Below are 12,398 nucleotides of genomic sequence, written 5' to 3'. Positions count from 1 at the left end.
GGGAGGATTGTGGTGTATGTAACCTGTTCTACCTTAAGGTGGACCAGGCTTAAGTTCTCCTAAGAAAGGTACTACTTTCTTTGGCTGCTGTATACGTAATACCGGTGGTGACCACACCGGTATATAAGCACAGTGTAATAATATTGTATTCAGTATAGTCCGACCTCCAACCAGTAAAGACCTGCCTGTTGAATTTACTCTTGTGGTCTGTGTAGTAATTCTCACTATAACACACAGACTTAACAACTGGCAGACTTTTTTTCACAAAGCCTAAGGCCTTTAATTCAGTGGCTGTTACTTCAGGTAATGGGAAAGTGATAAGTGCCTGACGTTTTGCCTTGCCAAATGATTATAATGGAATACTGGGGATGAATCTTGCACATTTTGAAATTTAACTATTATAGAAACATAGAAGATAGGCGCAGGAGTAGGCCATTCGGCTCCTCGAGCCTGCTCCGCTATTTAATGAGATCATGGCTGATCATCCAAATTCAATACCCTGTCCCTGCCTTCTCCCCATATCCCTTAATCCCTTTAGCCTTAAGAAATATATCCAACTCCTTCTTGAATATATTTAATGAATTGGCCTCTACTGTTTTCTGTGGAAGAGAATTCCACAGGTTCGCCACTCTCTGGGTGAAGAAATTCCTCCTAATCTCTGTCCTAAATGGCTTACCCCTTATCCTTATCCTGTGACCCCTGGTTCTGGACTCCCCGGCCATCGGGAACATCCTTCCTGCATCAAGTCTCTCTGGTCCTGTTAGAATTTTATAAGTTTCAATGAGATCCCCTCTCATTCTTCTAAACTCCAGCAAGTATAAGCCCAATTGACCCAATCTCTCCTCGTACATCATTCCTGCCATCCCAGGTATCAGTCTGGTGAATCTTCGCTGCACTCCCTCCATGGCAAGAACCTCCTTCCTCAAATAAGGTGACCAAAACTGCACACAATACTCAAGGTGTGGTCTCACCAAGGCCCTGTACAACTGCAGCAAGACATCCTTGTTCCTGTACTTGAACCCTCTCGCTATGAAGGCCAACATACCATTTGCCTTCTTAACCGCCTGCTGCACTTGCATGCTTACCTTCAGCGACTGGTGCACAAGGACACCCAGGTCTCGTTGCACTTCCCCTTCTCCCAATCTACTGCCGATCAGATAATAATCTGCCTTCCTGTTTTTGCCACCAAAGTGGATAACCTCGCATTTATCCACATTATACTGCATCTGCCATGCTTCTGCCCAATCACCCAAACTGTCTAAATCATACTGGAGTTTCTCTGCATCCTCCTCACAGCACACACGCCCACCCAGCTTTGTGTTGTCTGCAAACTTGGAGATATTACATCTAGTTCCCTCGTCTAGATCATTTTTATATATATTGTGAATAGCTGGGGTCCTAGGACCGATCCCTGCGGTACCCCACTAGTCACTGCCTGCCACTCGGAAAAAGACCCGTTTATTCCAACTCTGCTTCCTGTCTGCCAACCAGTTCTCTATCCAAGTCGGTACCTTGCCCCCAATCCCATGTGCCTTAACTTTACACGCTAATCTCTTATGCGGGACCTTATCGAAAGCCTTCTGAAAGTCCAAATACACCACATCCACTGGTTCTCCCATATCTATTTTACCAGTTACATCCTCAAAAAATTCCAGTAGATTAGTCAAGCACGATTTACCTTTTGTAAATCCATGTTGACTTTGTCCGATCCTGTCGCTGCTTTCCAAGTGCTCTGCTATTACATCTTTTATAATGGACTCTAGCATTTTCCCCACTACCGATGTCAGGCTTACCGGTCTGTAATCCCCCACTTTCTCTCTACCACCTTTTTTGAATAGTGGGGTAACATTAGCTACTCGCCAATCCATGGGAAATATATCTTTTCAGAATTTCCTGCTGATATATTTATTAACTACTTTTTTTCTCGCTAATTTCTTTCTCTCTCTCTCTCTCTCTCTCTCTCTTGGAGTCATTAACTCCTTATGGGGGTTATGATTGCATGGGTGCTGGTCCATGGTACCTCTCCCAAGTGACCATTATTCATACGAGTGTGAACACCAAGTGTCAGCACATCGGCTCAGATGCTGGTATTGTGAGTTCAACATTTGAAATTAGTGCCTCTATCATTTTCCTGAAGAAATAAGTAGAGTGAATAATAAAACTATAGTTATGAAAATTCTTTAACTGCACCCATTATTCTTAACACTATTTTTGGTTTGCTTTGTATAACAAGTCAGCCGACTGACTATTCACCACGACTATTTCGTTCTCATTACAGTACGTGCTTATCTACAAGAAGAATAGAGCAACTGAATTGGCTTTCCATATCTCACTATTTCAGTAATTCACTAGAAGATAGAAAAAGTGGAAACCCTGGAACTGAAGAATGAAAGTATAAAAGGATGACCAAACTTAAGGACTGGAAACTGTGACTGAAATATGTGAGTAAACTTCATTGTGGACATTAGCTTTGTTGGAATTCTCAATGCTCCAGATTTTACGGGGCCTATGACCGCTTACGAACAGTGTACGTGGTCGTAAGTGCCCCACAAGTTCCTGGTTTCCGCATGTGCGAAAACTCGGAACTTGCGATCTGTCAAGTTTCAGCTTGACAGATCATCCGCATGCGCAGGAAATGAACATTCGCTGGTGGAGATTTGGGTTATTTGCCGAACTAGTACCCAGCGAATGCCCACAAAACCCTTGCATCTGGTAAAAACAGGCATAGGGCCTCCTTTTACTAGCGTAAAATAAATATTAAAATAACATTTTTTAAATCATTTAAACATTCAAAAATCTTTTAAATTAGTTTAGGTTATTTTTGTTTAAATTAATTTTTCAAAAAACTTATTAAATGTTTAAATTATATTTTTATTAATTTTAAAGGTGATTTATTTTTATTTAGGTTGTGTAGAAGTGTGTTTTTTATGTCATTCCTATTATGCTTATGGGGATTCCGTACGTAAATGGATTCCCCATAAGCATAATGGGAATCTTTTTTGTTTGTTTGGTTGGGCCAGGCCACGTGATCCCAGGGATGCTTGCGAACTGCATGCGCCCCAGGGATACGTGGGCCTTTACACAGGCCTGCAAGCCCAGGACTTCAAGAGTCCAAAGACACGGAAGCACCAGGTAGGTGCGTACTTTTCTTGCGGATTGGAGGCATGCGCCGCCGACCGCAATTTCAGGTCCAATGTTTGTATTTATCATTAATTGAAGAAATGAAATATTGTTTGGCCACAAAAGGAGTCTAGACTTTTGAGGAAAGTATTATTGGGAGTACTCCCTCTTTTTTGTGAAAATAACTCGCCTGAAATTCTCCTTTTTGGAAAAGAAATATGCAATCTTGTTGCAACTGAGTGGCTTGCTAAGGTACGTCAGAGGGCAGTTAAGAGTCAACCACATTGGTGTGGGACTGGAGTCACGTCACATAGGCCAGACCGGGTAGGGATGGAAAGTTTCCTTCTCTAAAGGACATTAGTGAACCTGCTGAGATTTTTGCTAATCCAACAGCTTCATGATCACTTTTACTGAATCCCAATTCCTGGATATTGTCCAGGTCTTGCTGCAAGTGGGCATTCGTCATTATCTGAGAAATTGCGAATGGAGCTGAAAACTGTGCAATCATCAGCGAACAGCCCTACTTATAATGGAAGGAAGGTCATCGATGAAACAGCTGAAGATAGTAGAGCCGAGGACGCTGCACTGAGGAGCTCCCTCTCCTTCTCTTCCCTCTTTCCTTTCCCCTCTCTCCCCTTTCGGCTTTATCCCACTCTCATTTTCTCCTCTTCCTTGTCTCCTCTCAGCACCCCCCTCCCCCCCCCCCCCCCCCCCCGCAAGTTTTCCTGGCAGCACCCTAATTCAGACCACCTTCACCTCTCTAATTCATGTCACAAATGTGCGCCTCGAGAGTCTCGTCTCTTCTCCATCTCTAACAAAACTCAGTTAATACAGAGCTCCATAATCAGTCCTCTTGCACAAAAGCTCAAACTTTTCCCTGTCCTTGTTAGGAGCATTTTTTTTCTGGTGTCTTGATGTTTTTGACCTGAGCTTTTACAAATAGTTTACAGTTTCAGAGAACATTGGCATACAGCAATGTATTGGCTCATGATTATGTTGTGGAATTAATTCAGAGCTGTTTTGACGGTGACTGTGACGTAGACTAATAGTTCACTTGAAACTTAATGGTAATGAAAAGTGGAGACAACATGCCCTGGTTAGTGCATCTTATAGTTCATGTTTCCAGGTCAGAGGATTGAGCAGACAAGCATCAAATTCTCAAAAGATTCCAATTTATATAATTCTTTAAGCAATGCTAGACTCTCAGATTTCTCCGTACTCATTCTCTTATGTAATCATGTTTCCGGAGAGGATATGCAATTGTTCGTGTAAAATAAAACTGGCCATAATTGGGTTTGCCAAGCCTGCATTAGTGTACCCCCTATAGGTGCCAGCCTTGGTTAATTGGTGGCACACTCACCTCTGAGACCAAAGATCTTGGGTTCAAGCCCCACTCCATATACTTGAGGACATAATCTATGCTGAGATTTCAGTGCAGTATTAAGGCAGTGCTGCATTGTTGAAGGTGCAGTCTTTTGGGTGACATGCTCTCTCGGTTTATTTGAAAGATCCAATGACACTTTTCGATGAAGAGCAGGGGAGGTCTCGCGCACTGTTTCTTCTAAGGTGCTTGGCTGCGCGACTGCGCATACGTCCCTGAACTGCCGCGCAGTTCAATTGAAATGATGATGTAGAGCGCGCTGGACAGCTGGAGCAGGGGAGGAGCCCAATACACAATGGCCCGGAATGCATACAGAGACGTTTGTGAGTCTTGCAACCTCCGAGCCGAACCCACTTGGAAATTAACAAGAGTTGGGGCAGCGGCCACATGGGTGATGTGTCAGTTGAAGAGGGAAAGAGAAACTTGGAGTAACTTCTGTCAAAGCTGCAACGAGACTTGAAATAATTTAACGATTTTTAATAAACTTTTCACAGAAAATGAGTGTTAACATTTTCTTTTCCCCCTTAGTTTCGAATATGATTTTGGAAGAAACGAGCAAAAATAAATTTTCCCCTCATCTAAACAAGTTTCAACCAGGTCTTGAAGTCCAAATGCTTTTTAAGAGACTCTGAAATGCTTAACATTTTAAAAATGAAATTTCTCAATATTTGATTTTGAGAGATCGAGTGAAGTGTGTAGCTTTACACAAACATGCAACCGTGCTGTTGAAGGGGAGGGTAGGGGAGGATTTGTTGGAGTTACATATTTTTATTGACTTTTTAAAAAAAATATATCACTAAGACGTTTAAAAGAGAACCAAAATGGGGGAAAATACAAACCATTTTATTTTGCCTGTTGTTCCATAGTCCTAACCAGTCCCAGGAATAATATGATTAATCTTGGAGAATTTTTGAGAGAAAAACATTAGAAGCAAAATTTGTAAATTAACATCTTTAAGTCACCATATTCGTAAACATTTCCAAGTCAGTCTGATTGGTTCTCCTGTCCAGGAAGAAAGATGAACATTATTTCTGGTAAATCATAGCTCTTCCTGCTTTTTTTTAATTTGAGTGACGCAAAGTGTGTATGTGTCTTTTTGCACTAGTGAATAAGTGCTGCATTTCTGACACGTTACATGGGGGGGGGTGTGCTGGTTCAAGCAGACCATGTTTATCAATGGAAGTGATTGAAGTTGAAAATACCGATACCCGTTTTTGTTTAGTTCTTTTTAATGCTGCGAACTGAAGAACTACAGCACTTTATTTTTGTTGGGTGTCTGGTTGCATTGTGATTAATATTTTAATTACTTATGTGGACGTCCACGTCAGCGCCATAGGAAAGCTGCTGCTTGTGCAGCTACTGCTATAGTGACATGAGGGATGGGCTAATACATTGAAAACTTTAAAATTAATACAAATTGCACAAATAGATATGCCTCTTTCAGCTCACCTTGGGCTTTTGGATTGTTTGTCAATGCGTAACTGTAACTGAGTGATTTTACTGAAGTGTTAATGCATTATTATGTAGTTCTTTTACATCCCAGTCATTTGTGACAAAGTAATTTTATTTTTAAAATGGAGTTTGTAGATGATGAACTAAAAGCTTTTAATTAATTCTACCATAAACAAATTTGCAGAATGGGCATGTAAATGACAAGTGAATTTCAATATAGGTAAGTGTGAGGTGGTGCATTTTGGTAGGAGGAATAAGGATCTACCTGTTCCTTGGAAAATAAGAGTCTAAATGGAGTAGAGGTGCAGAGGAATCTAGGGCTATAGATTCACAAATCATTAAAAGTAGCAATGCAGGTTTAAAAAAGCCATAAAAGTGCAAATAAAGCACGAGGGTTCATTTTTAGAGGAATATATTTCAAAAGCAACCAAGTTATGTTAAACTTGTATAGAACCTTTTCTGGTTGTCTCATGATTTGAGACGGTGAGGTGTCAATATGGCATTACTCTATATATGCTTTTAAGTGGTTGCTGTTGGTGTAAAAGTTGTTGTTGTAAAATTTGCCCACTGCCGAAAAGGTTGCGCTCCAAGGAGTTCGTGGCCCACTCGGTACAAAATCAATTCGAGGGAACACGGTCTCCCGGTGTCCTGGCTAGCATTCATGTCTCAAACAACAGCACTAAAACACTCTCATTTATCTCCGTGCTGTTTGTGGAACCTGGCTACAGTATAATCAAATTAGCTGCTGTGTTTCATCACATTCCAATAGTGACTGCATTTCAAAAGTACTTCATTAACTATGAAGCACTTGGGATATCCTGAGGTTGTGAAAGGTGCTGTATAAATGCAGGTTCCTTCTTTCTAGGTTCTATCCTTTGCAGCGAGGCACTTAGCAGAGGCCGACTATCTCTCGGGTGGAAGGAGGCAAAATTAGCTGCTCTTCATTAGGCAACGATTGTATGCATAGTTGGCCAAAAACAGTATTGATGTCCTAGAAGCCTATGACCTCCCTGTCCCCACTGCACACTAAGGTACCACCATTTTGGTTATCATGAGCATTTGGAAGAATCTAGTCCTTGGTGCTTGTTTAGGGCCTAAATTTGCATCTTCAAAAGTGCTGTACCCTCTTTCTATCCATTCTGGCCTTGTAGCCTGAAATACATTGCATAGAACACAACACATTTTCTTTTGGCCAAGTTCCTTTTACTTCCACAGGCTCCAAATATTACTCCATGAAATTCCATTCTAGTTGCATCGACCGCACTCGTGCAATTTCCAGGCATATTTTAGCAGCAGGGACAGTGAGGGGGCTTCCGCAGATTTTCCACCATCCCCTCATTTACATCCTATGCAGGGAGCACAAATGCTGGGGGAGTAGATTTTTATGGCGGGAGTATACATGAGCAGCTCCTTAAAGTAGCACCACCTTCTCTGCAAATTCTTGTTCTACCTTTTTGTCTGTGTATTGTGCTGAAGCAGCCAGGGCACGCTCAATACACAGCAGAAAGGTAGGAGATCTTCCTTTAGTGAGGGAGCACTACAGGTCATGCTCTGCTAGGTGATGGCATGGAGACATGTCATGTTCGAGTATCAGGGTCATCAGCATGGTGCAATCAGGAGAGCAGGTCAATGCTGTGTTTGCACTCGAGTTCACCTCCAGCTTGAAGCCATTAAACACTGAAATTTGCCAAGATCAGCGAGTCCTGCACTTATTTGTTGTGTTATGCAATGGCTTGCCTGCAGCACACGCACAAAGACTTGCCCTCAAACAACTGCATACTCACATGGGATACTTTCTTATCTTTACACACCCCTTTTGTCTCTAGCATGAGCACAAGGTCACTCCTGTTCATGCATAACAAATCTTTAGCCCTCAGAATATATCCTCCACTGACTTACCTGTTCTTGCACTCTTGTTTTGGTAAGCGCAGTGGCCAACTGCACATCTTTGGCAGACCTCAGGAAAGAGTTGACATTTCATCAATCTCTTTATGATTACAGGCAAAGGAGCCCACAAAAAAGGCAGCATTTATAAACTACAGCACAAGCCTTTGATACACCTGGAAGAACTGACCCTGCACAAAGGGGCTGACCATTCTCTAGTCCCCACTGGGGAAAGGTAGGCAAATGGTGCATCTGTTTCGCTGTCTTGCAGTGGGCAGCTGGGATTCTGAAAGGAATGCCCATGCTATTTAGAGTGTTGCCTATTTCCAACAAACTATCTTCAGTTGTTTGGGGAGTGGAACTTCAATTTGAAACCAGTGAAGGAAGCCTGGGAAATGGCTTGGGCCGGGCCAATGAAGGAAGCCTGGGAAATGGCTTGGGCCGGGCCAATGAAGGAAGCCTGGGAAATGGCTCGGGCCGGGCCAATGAAGGAAGCCTGGGAAATGGCTCGGGCCGGGCCAATGAAGGAAGCCTGGGAAATGGCTCGGGCCGGGCCAATGAAGGAAGCCTGGGAAATGGCTTGGGCCGGGCCAATGAAGGAAGCCTGGGAAATGGCTTGGGCCGGGCCAATGAAGGAAGCCTGGGAAATGGCTTGGGCCGGGCCAATGAAGGGAGTATGGGAAATGGCTTGGGCCGGGCCAGTGAAGGGAGTATGGGAAATGGCTTGGGCCGGGCCAGTGAAGGGAGTATGGGAAATGGCTTGGGCCGGGCCAGTGAAGGGAGTATGGGAAATGGCTTGGGCCGGGCCAGTGAAGGGAGTATGGGAAATGGCTTGGGCCGGGCCAGTGAAGGGAGTATGGGAAATGGCTTGGGCCGGGCCAGTGAAGGGAGTATAGAGTATCAGCTTGTCAACCTCGGCAGTGGAGTTAAAATACAGAAGGAAGAGGCTTGCCATGAATAATGTGGACTGCTACGAATTGGGAAAAACCAAGACATTAGCAGGTCATAAAAACATGTCCCAACCCAATAATTAACGCACCAGCCAAATACGGCAAATTAAACAACAGACTTCTAACACAGAACTGGCTTCTGGAAGAAAGTGTTTTAGGGATTTGCAGCACTCTACAGATAACTATAGGAGTAAGAATAAGTGTTTTATTCTTATTTATGTGTTACATTATAAAAATGTTAATTATACTATACTGGTGCATTTTCAGCCAATTGAAAAATCAAGATGGAGGCGGAAACCAAATTCACAAATTGATTTAAAAGATTTGATTAATCATTTTTCAGCTATTTACACTCTCTCTTTACCCATTGGTGCCAGCAACTGAACTGAACTGTTTGATTTGTTATAGTCATTTGGATGTTTGGTTAGTACTACAGCATCAGGAACAAGGTAGATGAATTAGCTGTGGAAATAGAGGTTAATAATTATGATCTAATTGGGATTACGGAAACATGGTTGCAGGGTGAGCAGGGCTGGGAGCTTAACATACAGGGGTATTCAGTATTTAGGAAGGATTGACAAAAAAGAAAGGGAGGAGGGGTAGCATTGCTAGTAAAAGAGGGGATAAATGCAATTGAAAGGAAGGATATTAACTCAGTTAATACAGAATCTATATGGGTGGAGCTAAGAAATAGCGAGGGGCGAAAAACATTAATAGGAGTGGTATATAGGCCTCCAAATAGTAAAATAGAGGTTAGGGAGGGCATCACGAGGGAAATTAGAGAAGCGTGCAATAAGAGCACAGCTGTCATCATAGGTGACTTTAACTTACATATAGATTGGACTAGCCTAATCAGTAAAAATAATGAGGAGGAGGAATTCCTTGAGTGTTTAAGGGATGGTTATCTGGATCAATATGTCGAGGAACCAACTCGGGAACAGGCTATATTGGACTGGGTACTGTGCAATGAGAAGGGACTAATCAGTAATCTTGTTGTACGGGGACCCTTGGGTCAGAGCGATCATAACATGATCGATTTCTCACTCGAAATGGAGAGCGAAGAAATTGACTCAGAGACTAAGGTCCTGAATTTAAACAAGGGGAATTATGATGCCATGAGACGGGAACTGAGTAGGTCTGATTGGACAACGTTCCTGAGAGGACTGGAGGCAGATAAACAATGGCAAACATTTAAAGATAGAATGACAAAATTGCAAAAATTGTTTATACCAATCTGGCATAAAAGGAAATCTAAAAAGGTGACTCAACCGTGGATAACAGGGGAAATTAGAGACAGCATAAAATCCAAAGATAGGGCGTATAAAATAGCCAAAAAAAAGCGCCAGAGCGGAAGATTGGGAACAGTTTAAGATAGAGCAAAGGAGGGCAAAGGGCATGATCAAGAGGGGCAAAATAGCTTACGAAAACAAGCTGGCGGAAAATATAAAAACTAACTCCAAAAGCTTTTATAAATATATCAAAAGGAAAAGACTGGTGAAAACCAAAGTTGGTCCATTGCAGTCAGATACGGGGGAATATATAATGGGAAATAAGGAAATGGCAGATCAACTAAATGCATACTTTGGGTCAGTCTTTACGAAGGAAGACACAAAAAACCTCCCTGGGATATCGGGAAAAATAGGGACATTGGCAAAGGAGGAACTGACGCAAATCAATATCTCTAAGGATATGGTGTTAAGGAAGCTAAAGGGATTGAAGGTGGACAAATCCCCAGGGCCTGATAACATGCATCCTAGGGTACTGAAGGAGGTGGCCCTAGAGATAGCGGATGCACTAAGGATGATTTTTCAGAATTCATTAGACTCGGGAACAGTGCCGATGGATTGGAGGGTAGCTAACGTTACCCCACTATTCAAAAAGGGGGGTAGGGAAAAAGCAGGTAATTACAGACCTGTAAGCCTTACATCAGTTGTGGGCAAAATGCTGGAGTCCATCATTAAGGATGAAATAGCGGAGCACTTAGCAAATGGGGACAGGATAGGACAGAGTCAACATGGATTTACAAAGGGTAAATCGTGCTTGACTAATCTATTGGAATTTTTTGAGGGAGTAACTGGTAGAATAGATGGGGGAGAGCCAGTAGATGTGGTGTACCTGGACTTCCAAAAGGCCTTCGATAAGGTCCCACATAAAAGATTAGCATGGAAAATTGAGGCTCATGGGATAAAGGGGAAAGTTTTGGCGTGGATAGGGAACTGGCTGTCAGATAGAAAACAGAGAGTTGGAATAAACGACTCATTTTCTGAATGGCAGGCAGTAACAAGTGGGGTACCACAGGGATCTGTCCTGGGCCCCCAGCTGTTCACAATTTACATTAATGACCTGGATCAGGGAGTCGGATGCAGCATTTCCAAATTTGCAGACGACACTAAACTAGGAGGTGGGGTGGGCTCAGAGGAAGAGACCAGGAAGCTCCAGAGCGATTTGGACAGACTGGGCGATTGGGCGGATAAATGGCAGATGCACTATAATGTGGACAAGTGCGAAGTTATCCACCTTGGGTGCAGGAACGGAAGGGCAAATTATTATTTAAATGGCAATAGATTGGGAGAGGGGGAAGTACAGAGAGACCTGGGTGTTCTTGTACACCAGTCACTGAAGGCGAGCATGCAGGTGCAACAGGCGGTCAAGAAGGCAAACGGTATGCTGGCCTTCATAGCAAAAGGGTTAGAATACAGGAACAGGGATACCTTGCTGCAGCTGTACAGGGCACTGGTGAGACCACACCTCGAGTACTGTGTACAGTTTTGGTCGCCTCATCTGAGGAAGGATGTTCTTGCCATGGAGGGGGTGCAGCGGCGATTCACCAGGCTGATACCAGGAATGGCGGGAATGACCTATGAGGAGAGACTATGTAGTTTAGGGATGTACACACTGGAGTTTAGAAGATTGAGAGGGGACCTCATAGAAGTGTATAAAATTCTGACAGGTCTAGACAGACTGGATGCAGAAGGAATGTTTCCCTTGGCGGGTGAGAACAGAACTAGAGGACATAATTTAAGGATAAGGGCTAAACCATTTAGGACAGAGATGAGGGGGAATTTCTTCACTCAGAGAGTGGTGAACCTGTGGAACTCATTGCCACAGAGGGCAGTGTACGCCAGCTCATTAAATATATTTAAGAGGGAATTAGATATATTTCTACGGGCAAAAGGGGTTAAGGGTTACGGAGAGAAGGCGGGGACGGGATACTGAATTAAAGGATCAGCCATGATCTCATCGAATGGCGGAGCAGGCACGAAGGGCCGAATGGCCTACTCCTGCTCCTATCTTCTATGTATCTATGTATAAGTTCCCATTTCAGCCAATCACTTAATGAATTTATGTATGTATGTACACACGCACACACCATTTTCTCAAGAGAATTACAGAATCCAGAATTCTTTCTTTATTTCCCCAGAAGTGTTCTGCTGAGTCCAATCAGCCACACTATATGCTACAAAATGGGAGATGGGAGGCTGCCATTAGATATGAAACAAAACATGTTGTTTTACATCACAATAGTCTCGTGGGAGTGGAATTTCCTGTGAAGCGTCATCGGAAAGTTACACCCAAAATTATGTCCATTCTGCCAATGTCTATTTACACCC

General features: G+C 43.0%; 1 protein-coding gene across 4 annotated transcripts in view; it reads left to right on the top strand.

The window, feature by feature from the left end:
* cdk17 (cyclin dependent kinase 17) overlaps positions 1-12,398 on the top strand; it is a 251,513-nt gene that overhangs the window by 83,491 nt on the left and 155,624 nt on the right. For 3 of the 4 annotated variants that reach the window (XM_086009897.1, XM_086009896.1, XM_086009900.1), the window contains exon 2: positions 2,279-2,441. The exons of the other annotated variant lie outside the window; for it this stretch is intronic. The gene's annotated coding sequence lies outside the window, so the exon portion shown is untranslated. The remainder of the gene's footprint in view (positions 1-2,278; positions 2,442-12,398) is intronic. 4 annotated transcript variants of the gene reach the window in all.

This window comes from Somniosus microcephalus, chromosome 17, assembly GCF_052327205.1.
Source record: "Somniosus microcephalus isolate GS21.2 chromosome 17, FLI_Smic_1.0, whole genome shotgun sequence".
Taxonomy (NCBI): domain Eukaryota; kingdom Metazoa; phylum Chordata; class Chondrichthyes; order Squaliformes; family Somniosidae; genus Somniosus; species Somniosus microcephalus.
This window is presented reverse-complemented; position numbering and strand designations above follow the sequence as displayed.